Raw genomic sequence first — 21,544 nt, 5'->3', positions numbered from 1 at the left:
TTTGAAGGGTGCCTTTTCCAGACTGCATGTTTCAGCTCCTTCCAAAGATGCTCAATAGGATTGAGGTCAGGGCTCATAGAAGGCCACTTTAGAATAGTCCAATTTTTTCCTCTTAGCCATTCTTGGGTGTTTTTAGCGGTGTGTTTTGGGTCATTGTCCTGTTGCAAGACCCATGACCTGCGACTGAGACCAAGCTTTCTGACACTGGCTAGTACATTTCTCTCTAGAATTCCTTGATAGTCTTGAGATTTCATTGTACCCTGCACAGATTCAAGACACCCTGTGCCAGACGCAGCAAAGCAGCCCCAGAACATAACAGAGCCTCCTCCATGTTTCACAGTAGGGACAGTGTTCTTTTCTTGATATGCTTCATTTTTTCGTCTGTGAACATACAGCTGATGTGCCTTGGCAAAAACTTCGATTTTTGTCTCATCTGTCCACAGGACATTCTCCCAGAAGCTTTGTGGCTTGTCAACATGTAGTTTGGCATATTCCAGTCTTGCTTTTTTATGATTCGTTTTCAACAATGGTGTCCTCCTTGGTCGTCTCCCATGTAGTCCACTTTGGCTCAAACAACGACGGATGGTGCGATCTGACACTGATGTTCCTTGAGCATGAAGTTCACCTTGAATCTCTTTAGAAGTCTTTCTAGGCTCTTTTGTTACCATTCGGATTATCCGTCTCTTAGATTTGTCATCAATTTTCCTCCTGCGGCCACGTCCAGGGAGGTTGGCTACAGTCCCATGGATCTTAAACTTATGAATAATATGTGCAACTGTACTCACAGGAACATCTAGTTGCTTGGAGATGGTCTTATAGCCTTTACCTTTAACATGCTTGTCTATAATTTTCTTTCTGATCTCTTGAGACAGCTCTTTCCTTTGCTTCCTCTGGTCCATGTCGAGTGTGGTACACACCATATCACCAAACAACACAGTGATTACCTGGAGCCATATATATAGGCCCAATGGCTGATTACAAGGTTGTAGACACCTGTGATGCTAATTAGTGGACACACCTTGAATTAACATGTCCCTTTGGTCACATTATGTTCTGTGTTTTCTAGGGGTACCATCATTTTTGTCCATGCCTGTTTCATGAGTTTATTTTTTTACATAATTCTGTTGAAGCATGGTTGAAAAACAATGTCTGACTTTCATTGGTTAACATTTATAGAATTTTAATTTATTATTACTTTTGTCAGATTAAAGTTATTTCTGTGACCATTGTGACTTTTTCTTTCATTGACCAAAGGGTACCAACAATTTTGTCCACGTCTGTATATATTCCAGCAAGTGTTTTAGCAACCTAGTAGAAAGCCCCTAGATGTGAAGCTAAAGTAAGGAAACAATAACTTTGAACAGGATTAACTTCCAAACAAGTGGTTCCACCACTGACATCTGTATTCTTGAGTAACCAAAGCACACTGGATGACTTCTCATTCTTAAGATGTGTCACTTCTGTGGAGCCATCCTGAGAAGATGTCTACTGAACTCCAAAAACTCATTTGTATCCAGTACTGGCATGCCAAACATTTCTTATTGTTGAAATTTGTTCAGGGTTTATGTCATTTGTCTAATATTTTGTATCTGTGAGTTTTTAGTTACGTTTTGTGTTTGCACTAATAATGTTTCAATGCTGGAAATTGAAACTTTTATTCTGTTCAGTTTGCATTCAAATTTTTATGTCGTTAAAACGTCAACTTGACCGACTCTTGTGCTTTTTGTCTTGATTTGTGAAGAGCTGCACTTTTCAATAAACTAGTTTTTTTTTTTTTACTTTATGACTTATTCTTATCTAGCTTGTTATACAAAGCCATTTCTGAAGGTCCTTTTACATGGACTGATTGGGAACGAACAAATCATTCCTGATTATTGCCTTATCAGGGAGAATAAACCTGCATTTACATGCAGCTTTCATCTGCAGCAGATCCCTGTTTACATAAGCCAATCTGCTGCACAGAAACGATTATTTCAGGTACCCTTTGCATCGCTGGCACCTTTTACAAACACTCCTCCCCAATAGTTGGTCAGATTGTTGGTCTGTGTAAAAAGACAACTAGGGTACTTTCACAAGCGGCAAATTTTGTTGCAGATCAGTTCTATTTATCTGAATAGGCAGTTTTGGCAGCAAGCACATGGATTTCTGCTAGCCTCATTCAGGTGAATGGAATAGATTTTCTGGAATAGAAATTTCTGTAGCAAATTCTACCACATATAAAGACACCCTTAGACCTCATGCACACAACAATATTTTCAGTCCACATTTTTTGCCGTTCAGAATGGGGCTGAATTTATTTTGCATCGAGGATTCATTTATGTCATGTGACCACGGATCGGGAGTGATCACCTGCCGGCCCGCACTGCGGTGCATTTTCCTCCCGACACTTCGTTAGGTCATAGTGCACGTAAGCGCGCACTATGACCCGACGCTGTGTGACGTCAGGACAACAGTGCAGCGCGCAGAGAAGATGGAGGAGCTATGGAGCGGCACCCCTACAGGTAAGGTAAGTACTGTTGCGCTGGAGATGGTGACCAGAAGCAGTGAAGATACCAATAAATGGCATAGTAGTTCCAAAAATAAGAGACGTAATGGCGTCTTCAAGTTGGTCAGTGTGGCCGTGTTTTTCACAACACCGTGGGTCCCAGGAAAATGAAGTGGGGAGCTTTCCTCGCCTTCTCTGCACAATCCAACAAACTCCTAGCAAATAGCTAGGTAGATTGGCTAGAAATGCCCCTGTGTGAGTGGATTCACCAGAACTGGATGAGAAGCGGTCTTAAGATGCGGCCATATGCAATGTCCCGCCTCCGGAAGTCTGGTCATTTACATTTTTGAGGAAAATGATTCAATATAATGTGAGCCCCTTTTGTGCAGTAATGAATGCTACTAAACATTTCCACTTAGGGCTGATTCACATCTGGCGAGGCCAAGCTGGTGGCACTGGGGGGGCCAAGCTGGTGGCACTGGGGGGGCCAAGCTGGTGGAAGCTGATGGCACTGGGGTAGGGGAGAACTGAAGGCACTGGGGGAACGGAGCTGATGGCATAGGGGGAGCTGATGGCACTGGGGAACGGAGCTGATGGCACTGGGGGGGGGGGGAACTGATCACTAATTGCATAGAGGGGAAGAAAGAGTTTTGGGGACTGATGGTAGGGGGTCTGATAAGTTTTTATAAAGGAAAACGGTCTATTAATTCATTTTTTTCTTATTAGATTACTCGATTTAATCGTAAAAAATAATCGATACTCGATTTCTAAAATAATCGTTTACTGCAGCCCTACATCAGATGCGAACCCATTCATTTCAATGTGACCGGAAAAGAAGTAGATAGCACACAGTGTGTTGCCCGCTTCTGCACCTCCTTCTGCGGCCCCGCAGAGAAAAATGGACCATGTCCTATTCTTGTCTGTTTTGCGGACAAGGATAGAACATTTCTACAGAAGTTTACAAAAAAATTAGATGAAAAAAGATTGAGATTTCAATGGCTAACTGAAAAGATGATGACCAAATTGCAAGCTTTCGAGGCTACTTGGGCTTCTTCATCAGGATTCTATTACCCTGGGTTCACACCTGAGCGTTCTGAAAGGAGCGCTCTGTATGCGCGATTGTACCAGCGTTTACAATCGCGCATACAGAGACAAGCGAACGCCCATTGTCGCGCGTTCCCAAATATCTATGTACGGGAACGCGCGACAAAACGCCCCAAAAAAGCCCAAGAACTTGTTTGAGCGTCGGGCGTTTTACAGCGCGATCGTACGCGCTGTAAAACGCCCAGATGAGAACCATTCCCATAGGGAAGCATTGGTTTCTCCTTGTTGAGCATTTTACAGCGCGTAGGAACGCGCTGTAAAACGCTCAGGTGTGAACTTAGGGTTAAGGCCTCTTGCACACGACCGTATGTATTTTGCGGTCTGAAAAAAACGGATCCACAAAAAATACGGATGACATCCATGTGCATTCTGTATTTTGCGGAACGGAACAGCTAGCCCCTAATAGAACAGTACTATCCTCGTCCGTGATGCGGACAATAATAGGACATTTTCTATTTTTTTGCAGAGCGGAAATTCGGACATACGGAAACGGAATGCACACGGAGTAACTTCCGTTTTTAAAAAAAAAAAATTTAAATGAATGGTTTCAACATACGGTCCACAAAAAAACGGAACAGACACAAAGAAAATACGTTCGTGTGCAAGAGGCTTGAAACAGTATCTGAAGATTCACATATTTATACACCAAAGCACATAGGGATAATGAGGTAGATGAGACAAGTGATGTAGAGCAGATCAATATGAGTGGAGGAGTAAATAAACAGTTGCAACAGTAAATTGTTGGAGCAATTATACATGAGGATTATATAGGAAGTGTGAAAGTTTTATCGTCCTCTAAATTGAGTCACATGCTGACTGACGTATGGTTTTATTTTTTATTTTAACAATGCAGAGACCAATTAGTTCATCCACGTTGACTGTCTGGAGACCTGGAAACAAATAAATGATGGATTATTAACAGTGACTACATTCTGCATTTGCAATTAGGCTATAAACAATTGTGGGTTACGATAAAAACTACTAGTTAAACATAATCCATGATTCTTGTATTGCACATGCTGATCTTCATGTAGACACTGGACAGATGTGTACTTGCTTTGTCATCTGGTGAGTCTATTCAATATTCTAGACTACATCTAGACATGGGTCTCACGCTGAGATCGCTAAATTGAAACTTGGAAATTTGCTAATTTTTCAAAATTTTTGGTAAATTTGGTGTTTTTATTACGCCACTTTACTTTTATTTTTTTACTCCATTTTACCAGTGTCATGAAGTACAAGTATGTGACGAAAAAACAATCTCAGAATGGCCTGGATAAGTCCAAGCGTTTTTAAAGTTATCACCACATAAAGTGACACATGTCGGATTTGCAAAAAATGGCGTGGTCCTTAAGGTTAAAAGGAGCTTGGTCCCTAAGGGGTTAACATTGTATTATGCTCCTGGTCTACAGATGAAAACTGCTAAAGGTGCTAAAACATGCTCTATGGGTACCAAGATGCAATGAAAGAGCAAATATGGTGTCAAACAACTTCCAATGGTTTAGTACCGTTGTATGTTGTAACTGGCACATATGTGACCAGTGTGTACAGTTTGTTGGGAGAATCTTTATCCTCATTATGCTTCCTGGTACATTTTTTATTTTATTTTAAAAGCAAACATGTATAATTATATATTTCTTTTTCCAGGATATCCACTAACTTGAGAAAACTAGGAGCTTCTTCAGGACAAAGATGAGGATTAGTGATGGACAAACATCGGCCGGTACGGTCCTATTTTTGGACGGACGCTATTCACTGGACGTTAAAAGAACGGCCGTGTGAATAGCCCCATAGACTTTCACTGGTGCTAAAAATGGCCATTTCTTAGACATGTGCATGTAGCCTTACAGTAGGCTAGTACAGGCCCCAAAAATTAAGCATTCACTTGACAGAAAAGAACTTGTGATTATGTGGCTGGAGGTACATTAGGTGGTCACTGGATAAAAATTATAATGTAGGCCAGTACAGGCCCCCAAAATGAGGCATTCACCTTACAGAAAAGAACTTGTGATGATGTGGCTGGAGGTACATTAGGCCGTCACTGGATACAAATTTTACTGTAGGCCAATACAGGCCTCAAAATTAGGCATTCACCTGACTGAAAAGGCCTTTTATGCCGCTGTATATACATTAGACAAGGACCATTCTTTGTTCTGAGTGGTGGCGGATATGTGTGGGCTGGCATGAGGAAATTCAATTACATGTGGTCGTCACAGGTGTTGAATTCCTCCGAGATCCATGCCTCATTCATTTTTAGAAATGTGAGGTAGTCCACCCTGTCCTGATCTAGGCGAGTGCGCTTATTGGTCACGATCCCCCCTGTTGCTCTAAACGTCCTTTTGGACAGGACACTTGAAGAGGGGCAAGCCAAGTGTTCCATGGCAAATTGTGCCACCTCTGGCCACAAGTCAAGCCTGCACACCCAGTAGTCTAGGGGTTCCTCGCTTCTCAGAGCGTCCACATCGTCCGTTACCCCCAGTAGTCGGACACCTGTCGGTCTAGGCGTTCCCTGAGTCTGGATCCGTTGGGCGGCTGTTGAAGGGTTGGCTGCAAGAATGATCTCATATCCGAAGTGACCAACACATCTTCAAACCGCCCTCTTCTTGCAGTCGCAGTAGGATTGGTACCCGCACCTGTTTCGCTGGGGGGGGAGGGGGGGGATTCCTCTGCCAGCGCCCGCAACAGCAGAATGCAGCATCTCTCATAGCAAGGCCTGGAAATGCTGCATTCTGCCAGCCCTCTGTTATCCTGGTAACATGTCTGCCATTTTGAGTTTGTACCAGGGATCTAAGTACGTTGCCACCCAGTACTGGTCCTTGCCCTTTATGCTTTTTATACACGGTCCCTCTTTAAACACTGGAGCATGAAGGCTCCCATTTGCACTAAATTGGAAGCGGTGGAGCGCCCTGGCTCCTGCTCATCGCCCAGGAGATGTCGTCCTCGATCTCCTCCCCCCAGCCATGGACAACACCAGGGATCCCCGAAAGGTTTAAAGTCCCCCTCAAATTCTGCTTTTCTTGCTCCTCCACCCCCCAGCCACCATCCTCCTCTTCAGACTCCTGCTGACTTGTCTCGGATGGAGTAGAGTTCCCCCGGAAATTCATTCAGCATTGTGACTTCCTCATCTTCCAGCTCCTGCTCCTTGATGGCTTGATCAATGACACAATGCAATGCATGCTCCAGAAAGAAGGCGTAAGGTACGATGTCACTGATGGCACCCTGACTGCGACTGACCAGTTTGGTGATCTCTTAAAATGGCCGCATAAGTCTGCATGCGTCGCGCATGAGCAGCCAGTGGCACGGTGAAAAGAAACCAAGCTCCCTAGAACCTGTCCTGCCGCAGAGTTCGTACAGGTAGTTGTTAACGACACGTTGCTGCTGGAGCAACCTATCAAGCATATACAAGGTGGAGTTCCATCTCATCATGTCGGCTGTCACAAATCAGACGTCTGATGGGCAAGTGGTGTCGCCGCTGAACGTCAGCAAGGCGAGCCATGGCCGTTTAAAATCTTCTAAAATGGCCAGAGATTTTCCTGGCCTGCCGCAAGACGTCCTGGACCCTGGGGTATTTGACAATGAATCGCTACACGACTAAGTTCAGGACGTGTGCCATGTACGGCACTTGTGTCATTTTGCCCTATTTAAGCGCGTGCAGTAGATTGGCACTGTTGTTGCACACCACTTTACCAACTGTCCAATTGAGTGGGGTTAGCAACTGATCGGCCTGTGACTGCAGAGCTAAAAGCAGTGCAGGACCGGTATGGCTCTTGGCTTCCAGGCAGAACAGCCGCAGCACAGCATGGCAACGTCTCACCTGGGACGTCGAATAGGTTCTGGGGGGCGCAGCGGAAGAGGCGGTAGCAGTGGAAAAGGAGGAGTCAGCCGAGGAGAAGATTGAGTAGGAGGAGGAGAAGAAGAGGCAGGCCTGCATGCAATCCTTGGCGGTAACACCAAATCCACACGGGAGCCACGGGTTACATGCTTGATGGCCGTCAGAAGGTTCACCCAGTGGGCAGTAAAAGTTATGTACCTTCCCTGCCCGTGTTTGCTAGACCACGTGTCTGTGGCCATATGTATCTTGGCACTGTGTGCCAGAGATATGTTCACTTGCCGCAAAATGTGGCCATATAGTTCAGGGATGCCATTTTGGGAGAAATATTTCCCTCCTGGGACCTTCCATTGCGGTGTGCCAATGTAAAGGCCTCCGAGTCCAGCAGTTTATATGGCGGTAGTTGGTGGGCTAGCAGTTCCGAAAAGCCAGCTGTCAGCCGTTGGGAAAGAGGGTTATCAGGCTTCATCAACTTTTTACGCTCAAAACATTTGGGCCACGGAAGCCTGCTTTCTGCCAGATGAACGTGTCGACAGCACGGTGGAAGGTGGAGTGGAGAAGAAATGGGAGGAGAGGAGGCAGGATGTGGAGCGCCGGGAGTGTGGCTTTGCGGGTTTTGATGGCGTTGCTCCCACTGGGCTCGTTGATGGGAGGCCAAGTGCCTTCTTAAGGCGATCGTCCCTAGGTGAGTGTTGGGCTTACCGCGACCTATGGTTGACAGCACAGGCCGCAGATGGTAACATTATTGTCAGCAGCTGACACATTGAAAAAAGCCCACACTGCGGAGCCATGTGCCGGCGCCATTTTCAGTCTGCTTTTTGCCTACTGTTCCCTACAAGCTCTGCCTGCTTCTCCCACTTTGCTGCTCCGTCTCTCCCTCTGAACTCCCCTCCTCTTCCTCTCTTGTGTGCATCCACGTGACGTCTATTGACACGTCATCATCGTCACCTTCACCACCACTGACATTTGAGATCTCGGAGTAGGCAGCAACAGCGGGGACCACCCTCCTTGGGCTGATCTGGGTACTGTCGTCAGACCACTCGGTGGCGGCCGTTGCTACCTCCTTATCCAATGTCAAGAATGGCTGCGCGTTTATAAGGTCTGGGAATGGATGGGAAAATAATTCCTCTAACTCGAGTGAGAGAGTGAGGAGGGTGCAGATACAGAGGATGAGGAGAGTGCAGAAGCGGAAGGCTGAGTGAGCCACTCAACCAACTCTGGTGCCCCCTTTGAAGTAATTGCACGCGCCTTCTCCAACTTCCCACTTAGGCTCCGGCCTGGTGCACCTGCTCGACCCCTACCACCCTTGTGGATCGGCATGCCTCTTCCTCTGCCTGTCATTTTTGCATGTGTCTTATTGCTGCAGTTACCATTGTTTTGCAGACTGTAATCCAGTACCCATTTTACACCGAAATTTCTGCTGCTTAATGGGAGTCTTATCTGCAGTACTACATGAGCGGAGTGTAAAAATATAAAATGAGCGATTAAACCCTTTAATCAGTATTTTGTGGAAGCAGGTATATCAAACCCCTTAATCAGTATTTTGTGGAAGCAGGTATACCGCAGGTCTCAATCAATATTTGGTGGAAACAAGTATATCGAACCCCTTAATTAGTATTTTGTGGATGTAGGTATATCGCAGCCCTCAATCAGTATTTTGTGGAAGCAGGTATATCAAACCCCTTAATCAGTATTTTGCGGAAGCTGGTGTATCGCACCCCTCAATCAATATTTGGTAGAAACAGATATATCGAACCCCTTAATCAGTATTTTTTGTGGAAGTAGGTATATCGTAGCCCTCAATCAGTATTTTGTGGAAGCAGGTGTATCAAACCCCTTAATCAGTATTTTGTGGAAGCAGGTATATCGCATCCCTCAATTAATATTTGGTGGAAACAGGTATATCGAACCCCTTAATCAGTATTTTGTGGAAGCAGGTATATCGCAGCCCTCAATCAGTATTTTGTGGACGCAGTAATATCAAACCCCTCAATCAGTATTTTGTGGAAGCAGGTATATCGCAGGCCTCCATCAATAGTTGGTAGAAACAGATATATCGATCCCCATAATCAGTATTTTGTGAAAGCAGGTATATCGCAGGCCTCAATCAATATTTGGTGGAAGCAGGTATATCAAACCCCTTAATCAGTATTTTGTGGAAGCAGGTATATTGCAGCCCTCAATCAGCATTTGTGGAAGCAGGTATATCAAACCCCTTAATATTTTGTGAAAGCAGGTATATCGCAGGCCTCAATCAATATTTAGTAGAAACGGGTATATCGAACTCCTTAATCAGTATTTTGTGGAACAGGTATATCGCAGGCCTCAATCAATATTTGGTTGAAGCAGGTATATCAAACCCTTCAATCAGTATTTTGTGGAAACAGGTATATCGCAGCCCTCAATCAGTATTTTGCGGAAGCAGGTATATCAAATCCCTTCCAATTTTGTGGAAGCAGGTTTATCGCACCCTGTTAGGGGGGAATATTAATTACCAATATTTATGCAAATATCAATAATTAATATTCATAAATAGGAGGAATAGTCTACTGATTACTCCACCTATTTATACCTTAAATAAAGATAACACTTTCACTTTGCCTTACACTAGTTGCTAAACTAGCTGCATCCGCCTAACTGAACTAACTACCGCTAATAACCACACATTACACAGTAGGTACAAATAATACAAGATATTTATTAACACCTACAGTATACAACGCATGCAATACACTAACAATACAGCACTAACTACACTGCACAATCCCAAATTCCACCCACAAACTCTAACTAATACACACACATACACAGTATGTTGTTAACCTGCGATTTCTGAGGCTGGTGACTCGGATGAACTTATCCTCCGCAGCAGAGGTGACTCTTGGTCTTCCTTTCCTGGGGCGGTCCGCATGTGAGCCAGTTTCTTTGTAGCGCTTGATGGTTTTTGTGACTGCACTTAGGGACACTTTCAAAGTTTTCCCAACTTTTCGGACTGACTGACCTTCATTTCTTAAAGTAATGATAGCCACTCGTTTTTCTTTACTTAGCTGCTTTTTTCTTGCCATAATACAAATTCTAACAGTCTATTCAGTAAGACTATCAGCTGTGTATCCACCTGACTTCTCCACAACGCAACTGATGGTCCCAACCCCATTTATAAGGCAAGAAATCCCACTTATTAAACCTGACAGGGCACACCTGTGAAGTGAAAACCATTTCAGGTGACTACCTCTTGAAGCTCATCAAGAGAATGCCAAGAGTGTGCAAAGCAGTAATCAAAGCAAACGGTGGCTACTTTGAAGAACCTAGAATATGACATATTTTCAGTTGTTTCACACTTTTTTTGTTATGTATATAATGCCATGTGTTAATTCATAGTTTTGATGCCTTCAGTGTGAATCTACAATTTTCATAGTCATGAAAATAAAGAAAACTCTTTGAATGAGAAGGTGTGTCCAAACTTTTGGCCTGTACTGTATATATATATATATATTTCAACCCTTCCTCAACACACCCCTCAATCAATATTTGGTGGAAACAGGTATTTTGAACCCCATAATCAGTATTTTGTGGAAGCAGGTATATCACACCCCTCAATTATTTTTTGGGCCACAACAGTTATATCGCACCACTCTGTTTATTTGGGGCCACAGGTATATCGCACCCCTTAATCAGTATTTTGTGAAAGAAGGTATATCACACCCCTCAATCCGTTTTTTGGGGGCAACAGGTAAATCATACACCTTGCAATTAGCTGCCAGATCGGGTTCTTTTATAGGGTAGTGGTGTGTCCATGTGCTGAAACATCTCAATTGGCTGTCCCACCGGATGGATGTGTCACGGGCCAAAGTTTGGCGCATTGCAAACGAATATGGCGCCATATGTTCGGCAAATTGCGAACACGCAAAGTTCGCCACAAAACGATGGTCGGGCGAACCACAAGGTCAGCTCTAATGAGGATTATCTATGAGAGGAGGTAGTTTTGAAGTACAAAGTATATTAGTAAGTTGTTTATTATGGGGTTATATTGAACATAACTATCATTGTTCCAAGTGAGATAACCCCTTTAAGGACCAGCCCAATTTTATTTTTTTGCATTTTCGTTTTCCTTTCTACCTTCTAAAAGTCACAAATTTTAAAATTGTGCTGCGCCTTGGCCACACAACCAATAGTAATGACATCAATGGGCAAACCAATGCAGACGGGACGAGCCTCCCTAGCTTCACCCATGATGATAGGGAGGCATGTCCCTGTCTGCCATCGACTGCCCCCCGACACCGGATGTTTTCATCCGTGCACGGGGAGAAGCAGTGGCAGCTGTGCAGGGACCATGGAGCGACGAAAGTGTCGGGGAGCAAGGTAAGTATATTGTGTGTGGGGGAGAGAATTTCCGGGGTTGGACCTTTAAAGGAAACCTGTCAGCAGTTTTATGCTAACTTTACTGAGGGTAGCATAAAGTAGTTAAAGAAACAATGATTTCAACGGTGTGTCACTCGTGCTAAAAGTAAGTGGTTGCCGATACCCAGCATCATAATCATCGCAGCCTGGGCTTGGAAAAGAGTCATGGATGCCTTAGAAGAGTCATTGTTATTCATGCATTCCTGCTCTCCCCAACACCTTCTGATTATTGGCAGTCGTTTCAGAAGGAGAAAACTAAGTAGAGCACTGTATATCATCAGCAGCTGGCAGTGAGAGCAGGAGCTCTTGAATAACTATGACTCTTCTCAGTTTGTCGTGACTCTTTTCCAGTATCGGGCTGCAATGTTTATTATGCTAGTTCTCGTCAACCACTTATTTTTAGCCCATAAGTGACACACCACTGAAATCAGAGCCTCTGTCACTACTTTATGCTGCCTTCAGTGAGGGCCGCATAAAGTTGATGACAGTTCCCTTTAAGATGTACTTACGTAAAAATACTCAAGGACAGAGTGGCTGGTCAGAATTGCCGCCACCCACTCTATTTATTCCTATGGGAGCGCTGCAGATAGCCGAGTGCTGTACTCTGCTATCGTATGTCCGGCGCTCACATAGAAATTAATGGAGCTGTGGTGTGCATTCCGACCAGCTGTCCGTTTTTTAGGGGGAGCTCCACTTGGTTTGGGGCCCCTGTTCTCATGAGCCTACCACTGGGCCCCCCACCGATCTAACAGTTATCCCCTATACTTTGGATAGGGCATAAGCTTTTGTAACCAGAATATTCCTTTAATTCAGCTGACAGATTCACCCATCTGTCCTAGTACACCATCCAAGCTGTGTGTGTGGCAAAACTGGACAATACACTAGGCATAGTAAGGGTGTGTTCACATTTGTGGCAGATTCCCTTAAAATGCTGAACAAAATAACACAGAATGCAGCGCTATTATGCCAGGTGAAATGATGGCCACAGTGTGATGATCGAGCACTGCCTTCATTTTTACTGTTCTACTTCTAGGATGAAACAGAAGAAACAAATACGACCATAGATCTGAACGACGCTTAAGTTCTCAGAACACAGGGGAAGTTTTTTCAGTGATTGATAGCATCCTCTGTGTAAGTGTGTATACATAGATAGCTGTCAGTCACTGGTAGTTGTACACAGGTGAGCTATTCAGTGATTGATAGCATTCCCTGTGTAAGTGTGTATACAGAGATAGCTGTCAGTCACTGATAGTTGTACACAGGGGAGGTCTTATCAGTGATTGATAGCATTCTCTGTGTAAGTGTGTATACATAGATAGCTGTCAGTCACTGATAGCTGTACACAGGGGAGGTGTTATCAGTGATTGATAGCATTCTCTGTGTAAGTGTGTATACAGATAATAGCTGTCAGTCACTGATAGCTGTACACAGGGGAAGTGTTATCAGTGATTGATAGCATTCTCTGTGTAAGTGTGTATACATAGATAGTTGTCAGTCACTGATAGTTGTACACAGGGGATGTGTTTTCAGTGATTGATAGCATTCTCTGTGTAAGTGTGTATATAGAGATAACTGTCAGTCACTGATGGTTGTACACAGTGGAGATGTTATGAGTGATTGATAGCATTCTCTATGTAAGTGTGTATACATAGATAGTTGTCAGTCACTGATAGTTATACACGGGGAGGTGTTATTAGTGAATGATAGCCTTCTCTGTGTAAGTGCGTACACAGAGATAGATGTCAGTCGCTGAATATCTCCTCTGTGTACAGGGAGCTGTTCATACGGGTGGTCTTAAAAATGTTATCCGACTCTTGCTGATTACCTATACTCTGGATTGGTCATTAGCATCTGATCGGTGGGGGTCTCACATCCTGTCAGTGCCACGACCTTCTTCAACAGCTGAAAGGTGGGGAACCCAGGTGTAGAACCCCCATCCATCAGATGGTTAGGTCATCAGTTACTAAAAGTCAGATAATTCCTTTAAGTAAAAAAATGAAAAAATTAATTACAAGTTTTACAAAATCTTTTTCAACAAAACTATCAATCTGCTCAGCTCCTCCTGCTCTATAACATGCTGCCTGCACTGCATTTTGTGGCAACAGGTTCTCTTTAAACCAAGTAAACTGCCATATACTGTTGTAGGAGCCATACTGTGCTTCATATAAAGCCTTACCTGATGCCTTTGGCCCACACAGCTTTGTTCAGTCTTGTATCGATACGTACTTCAGAAATACGCATCGTTTTCATTGCAAATTTACGGATTTGCTTAAGAGTGCGGGGAGCACACTTTTTGAAGCCACTAAAAAGAAAAAGGAACTGCATGAGTCATGGAGAACGGTGCCCAAATCAATGTGCTTGGTAGAGACCATAAAGAAATGGAAGTTCAAATGGTATTTACTAGGATGGATGGAAAAATGCACTGCCAGCTATGGGTGCACATACAGACCTCACCACCAATTATATTAACTTCTATATAGACGCCACCAATATACCAGCACAAAAACTGTAACTGTAAAACTGGTCATACACCGGTAAGGCTTTATTCACATGGTATATGCCAAGACTGGTACAGTAAACGGGTGCCATACAGAAGCATAGGTCACTCACGGGTCCCACTGTAAAAAGAGGGTGTGCGTTTAATTTCTGGCACTATACTGACAATACTGTTGAGATAGAGGCCTACAAGTAACCTGATGTAATCCCTATGGACACATTTAGCACGTATGCCAGGAGCTTTCCCAGGATACACACTAAACAAACATGAAACAACATAACAGATTATTGCATAGAATGTGTCGGCAGATAAGAACCATTTGGCCCATCTAGTCTGCCCAATATATCTGAATCCTATGAATAGTCCCTGGCCCTATCTTATATGAAGGATAGCCTTATGCCTATCCCATGCATGCTTAAACTCCTCCACTGTATTTGCCGCTACCACTTCTGCAGGAAGGCTATTCCATGCATCCACTACTCTCTCAGTAAAGTAATACTTCCTTATATTACTTTTAAACCTTTGCCCCTCTAATTTAAAACTGTGTCCTCTTGTGGTAGTTTTTCTTCTTTTAAATATGCTCTCCTCCTTTACCGAGTTGATTCCCTTTATGTATTTAAAAGTTTCTATCATATCCCCTCGGTCTCTTCTTTCTTCCAAGCTATACATATTAAGGTCTTTTAACCTTTCCTGGTAAGTTTTATCCTGCAATCCATGGACCAGTTTAGTAGCTCTTCTCTGAACTCTCTCTAGAGTATCTATATCCTTCTGGAGATATGGCCTCCAGTACTGCGCACAATACTCCAAGTGAGGTCTCACCAGTGTTCTGTACAGCGGCATAAGCACTTCACTCTTTCTACTGCTTATACCTCTCCCTATACAGCCAAGCATTCTGCTGGCATTTCGTGCTGCTTTATTACATTGTCTTCCCACCTTTAAGTCTTCTGAAATAATTACTCCTAAATCCCTTTCCTCAGATACTGAGGTCAGGACTGTGTCAAATATTCTATATTCTGCCCTTGGGTTTTTACGCCCCAGGTGCATTATCTTGCACTTATCCACATTAAATTTCAGTTGCCAGAGTTCTGACCATTCTTCTAGTTTTCCTAAATCCTTTTCCATTTGGCGTTTCCCTCCAGGAACATCAACCCTGTTACATATCTTTGTGTCATCAGCAAAAAGACAAACCTTACCATCGAGGCCTTTTGCAATATCACTTATGAAGATATTAAACAAAATTGGTCCCAGTACAGATCCCTGTGGAATCCCACTGGTAACATGACCTTGTTTTGAATGTTCTCCATTGACTACAACCCTCTGTTGTCTGTCACTCAGCCACTGCCTAATCCACTCAACAATATGGGAGTCCATGCTCAATGACTGCAGTTTATTGATAAGTCTTCTATGTGGGACAGTGTCAAAAGCCTTACTAAAATCTAGATATGCGATGTCTACTGCACCTCCACCGTCTATTATTTTAGTCACCCAGTCAAAAAAATCTATAAGATTTGTTTGACATGATCTCCCTGAAGTAAACCCATGCTGTTTTTCATCTTGCAATCCATGGGATTTTAGATGTTCCACAATCCTATCCTTTAATAGGGTTTCCATTAATTTGCCTACTATTGATGTCAGACTCACTGGTCTATAGTTGCTCGATTCCTCCTTACTACCTTTCTTGTGAATGGGCACGACATTTGCCAATTTCCAATCTTCCGGGACGACTCCTGTTACTAATGATTGGTTAAATAAATCTGTTAACGGTTTTGCCAGCTCACCACTAAGCTCTTTTAATAATTTTGGGTGTATCTCATCAGGCCCCTGTGACTTATTTGTCTTCACTTTAGACAGCAAACTTAGAACATCTTCCTCTGTAAAGACACATGCATCAAACGATTTAATAGTCATCCTTTCTAGTGGAGGTCCTTCTCCTTCTTTTTCTTTTGTAAAAACTGCACTGTATTCTTTTACACAAAGGCATTTTACTATTATGTGGCCATACACAACAGGAAGTTCAGCCATATTTGTTGTTACTTTTTAATTAACAATAGAAATGGATGGCAAATAAAGTCACTAGGGGAGACTTATTAAGCTTCTATGACACTTTTCTGAAGTAGGAAAGACACAAATTTTGGTGCAAGTTACAGTGGGATTCCACAGGGATCTGTACTGGGACCACTTTTCTGAAGTAGGAAAGACACAAATTTTGGTGCAAGTTACAGTTTGTGACAATTTGTTACATTCCCCCTATGGGAGGGACACATTTACCAATATTGCACACATTAAACCTGTAATCTACTCCTGCTTCTGGCACCACTACCATTTTATCAGTAACCCTATTACAACATTTGACCATTCACTCAACCTACAAAGATACACGAGTCTCCATGTAAAGCTCTGGATCAACACCATATACGTACATATCAAAAAATATATTTTATTAGTACATCACTTTCTAATATCTATTCACATGATTGACAATACACAGCATTTAAAATATTAAAACAAAAATGACTGATGGCTCAGAAAATACTGTGAGATTTTTTATATCTGCAGCCAAGTTTAGTACCTAATAGATACCCAAGCTACATACATCCATAGTAAAAGAATAGGTCACACCAGTGAACAATTAATAAATAATAAGACTAAATACAGAGATACCATATAATAGAATCACCACAAAGACTGTATAAATGGCAAACAAAAATTCACCAAGCTGAGTACACAGATGATGTGTGAGTCACAACACTAGATTCAATTCCTGACTAACATGTAAGTCATAATTATAAGCACTGTACTGACCCGAGAAGAGATTCCCACCACAGAAATGCACCACCAGTCCACACCCCAACGTGCGTTTTGCGTGCTGCTTCCTCAAGGGGTGAGAATTTTTGTTTCTATGCCACAAGTAGACTTATGAGTTGCCGCTTTAGCCTTCTCACTTTCAGTGATGAGTTTGTACAGATATTCATTTAACCTTCCTCTTGCTAGAATTTGCTTTCTATTTTGAATTGTGCATTCATTACCTCTGAACTGGACATTGAGTCCATTGCTTGCAAGGGTTTTAACTTCCTTCTAGACTTGGAACATACAGAACATTCTTCACAAGGATTCTCTGCTTGCCCCCTGATGGCGTTTTGCAGTTCAGAAACCGCTGACCATTACCATCCGCTGTAATACTTTTCCCATTTGCTAGGAAAACGTTGTCTTTTACACTAAAATAAATTTCTCGTCGCTTGTCATGTGACTTGTTGCCCCTAAATCAATATACCATCCTTGTGATGTACTATTCTGAGTCACTTTAAAAGTACCACTCCATGGTGCACTTTCATTTTCTTTCATGACCGCTTTAGCTCTTTCTTTTGTGGGTAGCTACTGGTTTCGCTGCTCAGCTTTCCAGATTGAACAGTTCTTTTTCAGATGACGGGCCTTTTTGCAGTGAAAACATACCCTGGTGTCTTATGCCTTCATGCACCTGTCTCTGCTCTCTCGTTCTCTTCACTATGCAGATTTTCCTTTCTTCTGCTGTATTTATCAATTCAATTTCCCTTAACATATTCTAGCATCAGTTCAGTTTCCGGTCTAGTTTCTAGAGCATTTCTAAGGGCACTGTATGATTCTGGAAGGCTGCATAGCAGTAATGCTACTACATGATTGTCTTTTGTTTCTTCGCCTATTGCACCCAGCTGGTCCACAATCTCTAGCATAGCCTTTACATGTTCACCCATTTCCTGCCTTTTTTCCAGCCTCATCTTATACAGTTTGCGCAGCAGATATATTTACTGTTTAGGCTTGCACATTCGTGCAGTTTTTGAAATGCAGTCCACATACCTTTAGGGTACTTTCACACTAGCGTTTTTCTTTTCCGGTGTTGAGTTCCATCACAGGAGCTCAATACCGGAAAAAACTGATCAGTTTTATCCTAATGCATTCTGAATGGAGAGCATTCCATTCAGTATGCATCAGTTCAGTCCCTCTTACGTTTTTTGGCCGGAGAAAATACCGCAGCATGCTGCAGTTTTCTCTCAGGCCAAAAATCCTGAACACTTGCCGGAATTCCGCATCCGTCATTAATTTCGATTGAAATGTATTAGTGCTGGATCCGGCATTAAGTGTTCCAGCAAAACTGACCTTTAAAAATGCAAGAAAATAAATACCGGATCCGTTTTTCCGGATGACACCGGAGAGACGGATCCGGTATTTCAATGCATTTGTCAGATGGATCCGTCTGACAAATGCCATTCATTTGCATCCAGATTGCCGCCAGGCAGTTAGCTGTGTTTTCTTTCCTTATATGAATGAGGTGATCATCCTCCACTAACAGGCTTATGACTGCTTTTGCTTGCCTGTTTTTTCTGTCCCATTCTTCCGGGTTGTCATTGGGCCTGTGTGTATCTAATACCTGCCACAAGTCATCTTTGGATAACAACATTTCAAGCTTAACCCCTTCAGGACTGTGTCTGTGTGTTGCTTGTATGTCAACACCTCCTGTTCAGGTGTGGATCATGTGACTTTTACCTCCCCCTATTTAGTTTGACTTCACTCATCACTCCTTGCTCTAGATAGCTTCATTTGGTGTTGGAAGAGCTGGAATGTGGTTCTAGTTGAAGTCCTGATCATCCATCATCCTTAGAAGTTAAGTGTTCCGCTTGTTGTGTTGTGTCCCCCCCCCCCTCTGTTGTTTACTAGGCCTCAGTGAGACGCTGGTTCCTTCACCAGGGAAGGAGCGGGTTGTCTCTGCCCTGTCATTAAGTCTAGGCCATCTTAGGGCCACCAGGGTTTTCTAGGTTCCTGTGTATGGGCATCTCTACCATCGAGAGGTGCCCATATGGATAGGAGTTAGGGCCAGGAGCAGGGTTTCATAGGTGGTAACCCTTTTCCTTCCCTAGCGGTGAGGCCTAGTGTCTTTTCCCTTCCATCTTGTTGTCTTTTGGTGTCCTCCCCTAGTACATCCGTGACATTATCCAGAGCCAATACCGCCATTTTTTGTTCTGATCTGTGCAGCTATGGATGCTATGAATGCACTGGTCAAACAGATGCAGAATCTGACTTTGGAGGTAGCAGACCTCCGTGCGATGGTTTTGCTGATTCAGAGCCCACAGGCTGCTGGTTCCGGTGATGGGTTCCAGGCCTGCCCTGAACCGAAGGTAGCTCTCCCGGACAGGTTTTCCGGGGGTAGTGACAATTTTCATCCAGTTCAGGGAGTCATGTAACTTATACTTTAGGCTTCGTCCATACTCTTCTGGTGATGAGTGTCAACGTGTAGGTATGATTATTTCATTACTTAACCCCTTAAGGACTCAGCCCTATTTCACCTTAAGGACTTGGCCATTTTTTGCAAATCTGACCAGTGTCACTTTTAGTGCTGATAACTTTAAAACACTTTGACTTATCCAGGCTATTCTGAGATAGTTTTTTCGTCACATATTGTACTTCATGACACTGGTAAAATGAAGTAAAAAAAAATAATTTTTTTGCATAATAAAATACCTAATTTACCCAAAATTTGGAAAAATTAGCAAATTTCAAAGTTTCAGTTTCTCTACTTCTGTAATACATAGTAATACCCCCAAAAATTGTGATGACTTAATATTCCCCATATGTCTACTTCATGTTTGAATTATTTTGGGAATGATATTTTATTTTTTGGGGATGTTACAAGGCTTAGAAGTTTAGAAGCAAATCTTGAAATTTTTCAGAAATTTACAAAAACCCAATTTTTAGGGACCATTACAGGTCTGAAGTCACTTTGCGAGGCTTACATAATAGAAACCGCCCAAAAATGACCCCATTCTATAAACTACACCCCTCACGGTATTCAAAACTGATTTTACAAACTTCGGTAACCCTTTAGGTGTTGCACAAGTGTTATTGGCAAATGGGGAAGAAATTTGAGAATTTCATTTTTTTGCCTAATTTTCCATTTTAACTCATTTTTTCCACTAACAAAGCAAGGGTTAACAGCCAAACAAGACTGTATCTTTATTGCCCTGACTCTGCCGTTTACAGAAACATCCCATATGTGGCCGTAAACTATTGTACGGCCACACAGTGGGGCGTAGAGTGAAAGGTGCGCCGTATGGTTTTTGGAAGCCAGATTTTGCTGGACAGTTTTTTTGACACCATGTCCCATTTGAAGCCCCCTGATGCACCTCTAGAGTAGAAACTCCATGAAAGTGACCCCATCTAAGAAACTACACCCCTCAAGGTATTCAAAACTTATTTTACAAACTTTGTTAACCCTTTAGGTGTTGCACAAGATTTAATGGAAAATAGAGATACAATTTCAAAATTTCACTTTTTGGGCAGGTTTTCCATTTTAATATTTTTTTTTTCCAGTTACAAAGCAAGGGTTAACAGCCAAACAAAGCTCATTATTTATGGCCCTGATTCTGTAGTTTAGAGAAACACCCCATATGTGTTCGTTAACTGCTGTACGGGCACACGGCAGGGCGCAGAAGGAAAGGAATGCCATACGGTTTTTGGAAGGCAGATTTTGCTGGACTGTTTTTTTTGACACCATGTCCCATTTGAAGCCCCCCTGTTGCACCCCTAGAGTAGAAACTCCAAAAAAGTGACCCCATTTTAGAAAGTACGGAATAGGGTGGCAGCTTTGTTGGTACTAGTTTAGGGTGCATATGATTTTTGGTTGCTCTATGTTACACTTTTTGTGTGGCAAGGTAACAAGAAATAGCTTTTTTGGCACTTTTTTTCTTTTTTTGTTATTTACAACGTTCATCTGACAGGTTAGATCATGTGGTAATTTTATAGAGCAGGTTGTCACGGACGCGGCGATACCTAATATGTATACAATTTTTTTTTATTTATGTAAGTTTTATACAATAACTTCATTTTTAAAACCAAAAAAATGTTTTAGTGTCTCCATAGTCTAAGAGCCATAGTTCTTTTCAGTTTTTGGGCGATTATCTTGAGTAGGGTCTAATTTTTTGTGGGATGAGATGACGGTTTGATTGGTGCTATTTTGGGGGTGCATATGACTTTTTGTGACGTAAGATGACAAAAAATTGCTTTTTTTACACCGTTTTTTTTTTATTTTTTTTTACGGTGGTCACCTGAGGGGTTAGTTCATGTGATATTTTTATAGAGCCGGTCGATACGGACGCGGCGATACCTAATATGTATACTTTATTTTTATTTATGTAAGTTTTACACAATGATTTCATTTTTGAAACAAAAAAAATCATGTTTTAGTGTTTCCATAGTCTAAGAG

The 21,544-nt window shown here is 42.6% G+C and overlaps 1 protein-coding gene and 1 long non-coding RNA gene across 2 annotated transcripts in view; one reads left to right on the top strand and one right to left on the bottom strand.

Moving 5' to 3' along the window:
• TBC1D8 (TBC1 domain family member 8) overlaps nucleotides 1-1,777 on the top strand; it is an 89,280-nt gene extending 87,503 nt beyond the window's left edge. Inside the window, 1 exon segment of the mRNA XM_044284566.1 lies at nucleotides 1,283-1,777. The gene's annotated coding sequence lies outside the window, so the exon portion shown is untranslated.
• A 2,582-nt stretch (nucleotides 1,778-4,359) lies between these two features.
• On the bottom strand, nucleotides 4,360-17,237 carry LOC122930881. Its single transcript, XR_006388185.1, has 3 exons — nucleotides 17,116-17,237; nucleotides 13,993-14,118; nucleotides 4,360-4,479 (listed from the first exon to the last, which is right to left on the bottom strand). It is a non-coding gene; the product is annotated as an uncharacterized LOC122930881 (long non-coding RNA).
• Nucleotides 17,238-21,544: the final 4,307 nt, after the last annotated feature.

Source organism: Bufo gargarizans, chromosome 3 (genome assembly GCF_014858855.1).
Source record: "Bufo gargarizans isolate SCDJY-AF-19 chromosome 3, ASM1485885v1, whole genome shotgun sequence".
Taxonomy (NCBI): Eukaryota; Metazoa; Chordata; class Amphibia; order Anura; family Bufonidae; genus Bufo; species Bufo gargarizans.
This window is presented reverse-complemented; position numbering and strand designations above follow the sequence as displayed.